The sequence below is a fragment of the Spermophilus citellus genome (genome assembly GCF_964194105.1).
Source record: "Spermophilus citellus genome assembly, chromosome: 6".
NCBI lineage: Eukaryota > Metazoa > Chordata > Mammalia > Rodentia > Sciuridae > Spermophilus > Spermophilus citellus.
The window spans coordinates 65,847,328-65,856,801 of NC_138187.1; positions in this window are offsets into that span (position 1 = coordinate 65,847,328).

Sequence of the window (9,474 nt, forward strand, 5' to 3'; positions counted from 1 at the left end):
CAGGCACTGTGAAGAGGAAGGGAGAGGTGACAAAGAGGAATCCAGCTGGGTCCCAGCTTGGAGAATCCAATAGATTAGGCTGCTTCATATGCTACTAATGTCAAACCTGACCCCAGGATCACAAGAGAGGTCCCTTGTGTTATACGGTCATACTACAGTGAAGCCTAAAAGGTAATATTGAAAGAAGTGAAAGTCAGTGCTATGGTCTGAGTGTTTATGCCCCCAAATTCACACATGAAACCCTAATCCCTAATGTGATGGTATTAGGATATGGGACCTTTGGGAAGTGATTAGGTCACAAAGGCAGAGCTCAAATGAATGGGATTAGTGTCTAGAAAAGAAGTCCCAGGGAGCTCTCTTGGCCTTTATATCCATGTGAGAACACATGAGCAAGGATCATCTATAAGCCAGGAAATAAGCCCTCTCAAAACATCAAATCTGCCAGAACCTTGATCTTAGACTTCTCAGCTTCCAGAATGCTGAGAATAAATTTCTGTTATTTGTAAGTCACCTAGTTTATGGCACTTTGTTATAGCAACCCAAATAATTTAAGATAGTTGGCAAGAACAGATGTTCTTGGCAGACAGAGATTTGGCAGACTAGAGCCGAGCCATAGGGTTGAGGAGGAAGACAAGCACCAAACCTTATGTTTATATAGCTCTCTACATTCCTGTTTTTACCTGACCCTCACAGCACCCCTCTGCAGTGGGCAGTGTTATCTCCTTTCTATGGATGACTCTGAGACGCAGAGAAGCTAAGTGATCAACCTCAGGTTACAGAGCCAGTTTGAGGCAAGACTATGACTCCACACACCAGCCAACCAGCAGAGAGCCTGAAACAGAGGGAGACTGAATCGTCTCACAAAGAAGAGGCATCCTCCAGGTCCAAAAAGAAAAAGTGCTCTGAGTTGGACAACACTGAAGGTAATCTGCAAAAGAGAGATTGACACCTCCATCTCCTTCCCTGGACAGCAGCACCTGTTTAGCCAATAATCAGGCAAAGAAAATACAAATTTCTTACAGTACCATCCTTAGGAAGTTCTCTTCAAATACAATACCCATGGCAACCAAACAGAGAGCAAACAGCAGGAGAGCCACTGTGCAATGAAGGCTGAGGACTAGCAGCAATGGGCCTCCCACTCGCTGTGCCAGGCAGCTCGCCAAGCACCCAAGTGGGTGACCTCCTTTAATCCTCAGCAGCCCTGTGAGGAAAGTTCCATTACTGTCCCCTTTAATGAGGAGGAAACAGACATGACAAGGAGACAGGACCCGCCTGAGAGAATGAAGGCTCCAAACAGTGTCTCCCACCAGTGCCCGAGCTGAAACCTCCAAGCTGTAATTTCGCCCCAGACATCCAAAGCACACACTCCCTCATGGGGACAGGAGCAAGGGACAAGGCTGTGGCCCACAGAACATACCTCCTCCAAGGCAGCTGTCTTCATCTCTTTTGCTCCCTGATATAACCCAAGTTCTTAGAACAGTGCCAGGCACATGGTAAACTTGTAATAAATATTTGTGGAGTGAAGTAAGGGACCATAAAGCCACCATGAGATGCAAATGCTAAACCATCCAAGCAGCTTGCTCCTACACATGAACCTTCTAGCTTGAAATTCAGATTTTTCTTTACGAAGGCCTAATAGTAAAGTCTCTTAGGAATGTAATTTTAATATAATGTGATTGGCCAATGAGATACATCCTCAGCCCCATCTGTTTCAGACAGAAGGCCAGGGGAGGAAGGTGACATATTTATTGGTCCTACAAAGCAGCTGGCCTGAAGGGGACCTGGTCCAGATGGCTGGGCCCCATTGTCTTCCCTCAACCAGCTGCACAGGCTCAACTTGGTCATTTCATTTAATCATGCAGCTCCTCCTTCCATGAGATTGAATTTTGTAGTCTTACTTATAGTATGGTGTGATTTTTCCATGATACCACATGTCACAGGTCTTAAGTTTTCTCATAAACACTGAGAAATACAAATATTGTATCCACTGAGGACAAAAGCCAGTGGCTCTCAGAGGTTTTCTGGGGTTCTGCCTACAAGGCCACAGCTGGCTCTGGCTTCACCTATTTTTTAGATATGTCCCAGTAACCATGAGCATGGAACCAGGTAGAAATATCCTTGAACCCTAGAAACGGTTTCTTCAACCTGGATGTGTTATTAGACCTGTACCATCTGTCAAGTGAGTTTGTTCTGCTCTCTGGATAAATGAGGAGATGAAGTGTGTTTTTCTGACTGTGAATTCTTGGCATTTTTTTCTAGGCTTCTAAATAAGCAAAGTCAACACTGCCCATCTTCTCTGGTAGAACTGTTTAATGAATAATAGAATCACAGATCATGATGGTAAGAGGAGCCCCAGAAGTCACTTGATATAGGGGTCATCAAACTTTTTAAGCAGTGGGACCCTTCTTTACAATATGAGCTTAGCCTGAAGTCCATTATATTATAGAATAGTTACGGTAGCATATATGGTAGCATATAGTGTATAGTATAGTATCATGGTATAGCATAGCATCATATAGTATAATATAGTATGATAACTAATACAGCATCTTGTGGTATAATATAGTATCACAGTATACTATAATGTGGTATTCTATGGTATAGAGTATAGTATAGAATAATATCCTACTATATAGCATAATATAGAATCCTATGGGATGGTATAGTATCATAAAGTATAGTATCATATAGTATGTTATAACATCATATAATATTATAGAGTATCATATAACACATTATAGTAACAGTATAATCTAGCATGTATGGTATAGTATAGTATCATACAGTATAATATAGGATCCTATGGTATAATGTAGTACATTATAGTATTATATAGTAGAGTATCATATTGTACAACATAGTAATTATAGTACAGTACATTATAGTATATAGTATTCTATTGAAAAGCTGGCCATGCTATTAACCAAGTCAGACCTCTCTCTCATTTACCTTCCATCTGCCTCTGGTCTCAGGCTTCTCAGGGATATTCTGGTCCCCACCTAGCACAGTTCCAGAAATGCTGGTATAAGCTAACTCCCTCATTGCAATGATTGTAAACAAAGAACCTGGGAAGCAAAGGGACTCACCCAGGGTCACAGGGCAAGTTAACATCAACCTGGGGCCAGTATGAGTATCCTGATTCAAGGGTCCTGTTCTCTCTGTGGCCCATCACCAACCTAAAACTGCTTATTGACACACTGCACTGAAAAACACCTGCCTAGGACAAGTGCATGAAAAAAAAAAAAGCCTCTCTCCTGGTCCAGAGGACTTTGGGCAGCTATTGGGCAAGTGGATACATGCTAACGATCACCCCTGGGTTACTCACCAAATGTATAGTTTATGATTAAGTTAGCTTTAATATAAAGTCTGAACTCCAGGATTGAATGCCCCCAACACACATATTCCCTGTCCTAGTTTAGATGTAGAGACACCACAGGAATCAAAGCTCTCACTGGCCTTGACTTCCTCTCTCTCACAAAATCTTTATTCTTTAAAATGTACTCTTCAGTAGTAAAATGAAACAAAACCAAGCATAAAGCCTTTCAGTCTTTGATTTATAGGAAGCAGCTCAGACACACAGCTCACAAAAAATGGCAAGTCAAACTGGTGACGACTGGGCTTTGACAGACCAGATGCCTGGGTTCACCCTGTGAGCCATTCAGCCAGGTCCCAACCCAGGCCATAATGGAGGGCAGGGATTGAGGATCAGGAAGAGCTCCCTCCAGGCTTCAGCATTCTAAGAGCCTACAAGACAGGAGAGACAAGCCAGTTCTCCTCTGCCCAGGTGGAGGAGCCCTTCTCTCTGTTATCTTCTGAGACAAGGAAAGAAGTGTGACCTGACGAGTCTCCACCCCTGCTGCTGGGCTGCTGGGCTCCTGGAAGTATAAATGCTTTGACTAAAAGGAAAACATTACAGAAAAACCAAATATCCCTGCTTCAATTGTCTGTCTTTCATTTTCTTCACCTTTTCAATTACTTTTCTCTTAGCTTAAATTACTTTAGAAATGCTGAGCATATACAGAAGGAGCCCCAGAATTTTTTTCTTATCCCTCCCCCTACCCTCCTGTTTGCCTTGTCTCAGCTGATAATCTAGTGCCAGGGACTGAAATGGGAAACTTGCTTCCGCACTTCTCCCTACTGCACCCCTTCCTCCCTGCACCCCGACACACACTCCCGCTCTCTTCTCTTTCTGACTTGCTCTGCCTTGTACCCTCCCCCTTCTTCTCTGCACCCTGTGTCCTCCACCCTGAGGCACCTCTCCCCCATGCTCAGAGCAAGGTCACATGGAGTCTTTGGCTGGAACACTCAGTGGTGCTCAGAAATCCTAAACACTGTGGGCTTTGCAGTGCCTGCCAGGGAGAACAGGGAGTCCTCTCTCAGGCCAAACTCTAAGTAGGCAAGATGGAAGAAGCCTTATTAGGTCATCCAGCCCCAGAAGGGTGTCAACCTTTTTCTTCTGCTCACTGGTCCACAAGAGAACGAAACTCCTGATCTGGTCATCTCCAACCCTGTTTGCTACTAACCCCCTTCTCCCACTTGGAGGAGTTTGCCCTCCTCCAAAGACCCACTGGCTACCTCTCATTCCCCTCCAAACCTGGATTGGAAACTCAGGGAGGGACTTCTCCCCTAGAGCCCGAGTCTATTTCTTCCCCTCCTCCTGATCCCCTTCCCTGATGCCTTTCCATAGCACTTGGCACCTTTTAGCATTTCATATCATTTCCTTATTTGTTAGGTCTGTTGTCTGTCTACCTCCTGTGCTAAAATGCAAACTGCTTGAGACAGGAGCATCGGCTTTTTTGGGGACATGCACATATATTAAGTGCAGTTGCAATAAATATTTATTGAATGAAGTTCTTATGCACTGAGATAACCCTTGAGCCATATTCTCTTACTCTACATCTCATGTTCCCAATTATTTCTACAGATAGAACAACCTATATTCATACAGAGAAGAAGAAAGTTACCCTGTTATTTCTCTAGCTCTAGCTCATTCTATCAGTCAGACAACAGTCTCCCACCATCTTCTGGGGGTCAGTGGGCTGCTCTGAGGTAACCCTTCACTGTACTTTCTCATGCCATGAGCAGGCGAGTTTACAAAGTCTACAAACAATTGTTACAATTCATGGAGACTGAGAAAATATAAGTGAACCAGAGCTGAGCAGTAGAACCCAGTGACTCTGAGAGTCCCCATCCTAGCCTGGCTCTGTCCTCCTGCTTCTGCAGCAGGTTCTTCCAATTATCACCTTCCACCTACCAAAATTGCTCCCCAGGAGGAATCTTACAACTTCTGCCAAACTAAGGCATGAACTCTTAATAAGGCTTGACATATTTCCTTTCCAAGAGCAGCTGTACTTTCAACAAGCAAGTTCAAGTGAAAAGAATGGATACCTGCTGCTAAAATGTTAACATCACAGAAGTGGGCTGGGGTCTGGCCAGCTAGGCAGCCTGGATCTTCATTCTCTAAGCCCCACAAACCTCCAATATTGATCCAACTCTTTCAAAAGAACAGTTTATGTTTTCTTATTATAAAAATAAAACATTCTTATAGAAAATATTAAGTTGTACAACTATATTTAAAGTCAAAGAATTTAAAGAATCTTTTAGCTCTTCATAGATTTACGCTATATACATCTTCTAAATTTTCATTCTCTTTCTCTCTTTTCTCTCTTTCTCTCTCTCTCTGGCATAATCATTACCAATTTTTCTTCTTTAGGAAAAAATTTTTCAGCTAATTTTTTTTCCACTGTGATGGCTCAGAGCTAACCCATGCATTCCTACAAAAGCATAAAATAGCATTTTTTTTTTTTTTTTTGGTGGAAGAGCATGAAGGATGGATGGCCTGAGTCCTTGAAGACAGGACCTATACATATGTACCTTCCTCAGTGTCAGAGAATAGATACTAATTCCATGCTGTAGACTGAGCACACTCCAGGGCCAGTCCACATCAAATCTTGCATGGCCAACTGTGTGATTTCAAGGATATACAGAAGGTATCTGCCTCAAATGAGAATTCCTTCTCTGCCTTTTGGCTAATACTTACAGTGTCATTGTGGGAACTGTATTCTTGAACCTCAAACTCTGTTGACAGATGATAAAACTGAAATTCCAAAAAGATGAAGTGACTTCACAAGCTTTGAATTGTGTTCACAGGCATACCACCTGGGAAGGAAGATATTTGGAGTCATTATTAGTAAACACACACCAATCACAATTACTTTGAATGAGTTACTCCTAAACACTAAAGGGCAACAAGAAGGGGAGGAACTTTGAGGGCACAGATTATGATAGGAGAAGTAAAATAACAAAAAAAGTAAATATGTAATAGTAGAAAGGCTAATCTGAAATATGCAATTCTCTAAAATCTAAAACATTTTGAGCACTGACATGATGCCACAGTGGAAAGTTCCACACCTATCCTCATGAATGGGTTATAGCTAAAATATAGGTATGCTAAAATATTATGTAAAATTAACTTCAGGCTATGTGTGTAAGTGTATAGGAAACATGAATGAATTTGTTGTTTTCGCTTGAATCCCCTCCTCATGGTATCTCATTATATATATAAAAATGTTTCAAAACCCAAGGAAAAAAATCCTAAGTCTAAAACACTCTGGTCTACGCATTTTGATTAAGGGATTTTAAACCAAAATTCAATTCAGAACATACCTAAAGATTCTACCTTCAATTCTGGTCCTAGTTAACTATGTGACCTTGGTATGTAAGATAATGGAATTGGACCAGGATCAGTGGTTCTTTGATCTTAATGTACATCATAATTACCAGTGAAGTTTAGAAAATACAGATGCCTGGGCCTTTCCCCCAGAAATTCCTATTTAAGTGGTCTGGTTTACAGCCCAAGCAATGGTAGAGGTTTTTTCAAATTCCCCAGCAGATTATTTCTAAGTCCCTTTTTAGTTCTAAATTCAGAGTCTAGAGCCAAGAATACTTGTATTTGGCCAATTTTTACTGCCAGAATAGAGCTACCCAGTCCACCTACACATACCTCTGGCTTTCACAGGTGCACACCTGTGTACGTACATGCATCTGCATGCAGCTGGACTGTGCTTGCAGAGAGCTGGATGTTTTCATGCCCTGTCACAACTTCCAAAGGCAATTTAATGCTGTCATTCTTCTCCCTCTAAGGGCTTAAAGGAAAAAGATGGGGGCAAAGGTATGGGGTAAATTCTTGATTGATTTTTGAGAATATTAAGTATCCTTTCTGATTAGTACCTACCCACAGCTCATCAATAAGGTAAAACACTGCATATGGCATCTAGAAGTTTCTTTCCTTTTCTCAGACTGTTAGAAATTCTGAAAACTTTGAAAAGCCACTTTAAATGTAGAAAAAAAAGGTTGATGGGGGAATGAAAGTAAATGCAATTATAATTTATTGTGTTGCCAAACACAATAAGCTTCATTGTGATGCACTGATATTAGCTAATGAAGAGAGCATGCTCTGAGGCTGGAAACAGAATTATCAACATGAGCATCCACTATTATTTTTTTTTTCATGATCATCTTTGAGCATTTGCTGTAGCATATGTCCATCTGAGCCATCATGACATGGGTAAATATACAGAGAAATCCAATCACAATCTCAGGAAAGTCAGTCTTGTAACTATTTGAGAATTTTTTTATCCACCTCTGCAGACTCCAAAATACTCAAGAGCATTCTTTAAGTTTATGTAAATTTGTAAATTTTCATATTGCCTCAGAAAATGTCCATTTCACAATAATTAGTGTCTTAGACTGAAGACATGTGCATCTATTGTTATTTTCCCATCCCTTGAGGCCAACTCCATTGGCAAACTACCACTTATGACCTCAAACTCCATCTGATTTTCATCAAATGTACTCTTTGTAGTGAAAAAAAAAAGCCAAGGCGAACTTTTACAGGGTCAGCACAGATATATCTTTGCAGGTGTCACAGTGTATATATGAAAAATAATAGAGGTACAATTTCTAGAAAATAGCCAGTTTTTACAGCCGCTGGGAGCTTTATGGAAGAATGAGTATAAGAAGTCAGCCCCTGGGCCATCTCAACATCTCATCAACTATAAATGGGAGACCTTGAGCAGTGCAGATGTTTGAGACATACAAAGAATCACAATTCAGGAAAAGTGAATAAGGATGTGGACTTTGTGCACACCTGACCATATGGAAAGTGAGTTAATTTTATTCCAATTGCACTACAGTCAAATGAGAGGCTGTTGTTGCCAATGTGAAAAGCCAGAACCTCAGTCCAGGCTCACAGAACTATTGATTTATTACAAACCTTCAAAACTAAAGGGGGAAAGTAATCTAATTCTGGGACCAGAGCCATCGCTTAGTTACTGGTGAGGAAGTAGACAGCTGCCTTCATGGTCTAATTTGATGAGGATTGCAGTCTGCTGTGGTGCTTAAAATTTCCACCATTAGGGATTGTCCATTGTGTTCAGATATTGTATCTCCCTGCATTCAAAAAAGCTTCTCTGTAATATTCCTGGGTGGACATTTCCAGGCATGGGAAGCTAACTACTATATAAGGCATTAATTTTGGAAAAGTCTTTCCTGTATTGAGTTGAATCCCTTCCTGTAATTTCCCTTCATGCATCCTAATCTCGTCCCTAGAGCATCATAGAATAAATGTATACCTTTTCTCCATGATGGCCCTCAAATTTTAGAAGACATCTAGCAAGTCTCCTCCAAACCTCTTTTCAGACTGAAAACTCTGAGTTTCTTCCATCAATTCTAAATGATGTAACTTCCAGAATCATCATCATTTGAACTACCCCCCTCTGACCCTGATGGTTAAAATATGAAACCAAATGCTAGGCAGAGTCCTCCAGAAGTGGTCTGTCCATCAAGGACTGCAGAATAACTTGCTATGGTTTGGATATGTTTATTCCTCAAAAGTTCATGGTCCCAGGTACAGCTGAATTTGTGTTATCTGAAGGAGAATCCTGTGGGACTTTTCTTCAGTCTTTGCAATTTGCCAGACTCTTCTGTAGTCCTCTCATTTAACAGGATAAATACTGGCTCTTGTCTCCAGTTTTGCTTCTCTCCCTGAAATAAAAAGTTCCCACCTACATGATACACTGGATCACACTCCTGGTTGGGTGGGTGAGTAAAGTTGGGTGTGTGTTCTGGGATGTCCACATGAATGTGACAATAAATGAGAGGACAAAGGAGCAAGCTATGGAACAAAGGCCAGAAACATGGTCCAGCTCTCTCAATACTACTGTATTCCTCATAGAATTCCCAAGGGTTGAGAATCCTAACATTGAACTTGGACTTTGAGATTATTATGAAGTTTTCTTTTTGTTTCTTCTTGCAAAACAAACTAGAACATATTTCATTCTATTTAATGGATTTTTAATCTGATTTATAGCCTTTAAGTATCTAGACATGTGGTATGTGTGTGTCTCTATTTGTACTCTTGCCTTGGGCCCTGAAATGTCATTGTTGATTGTAAGAATTTTGCTTTTAAAGGCT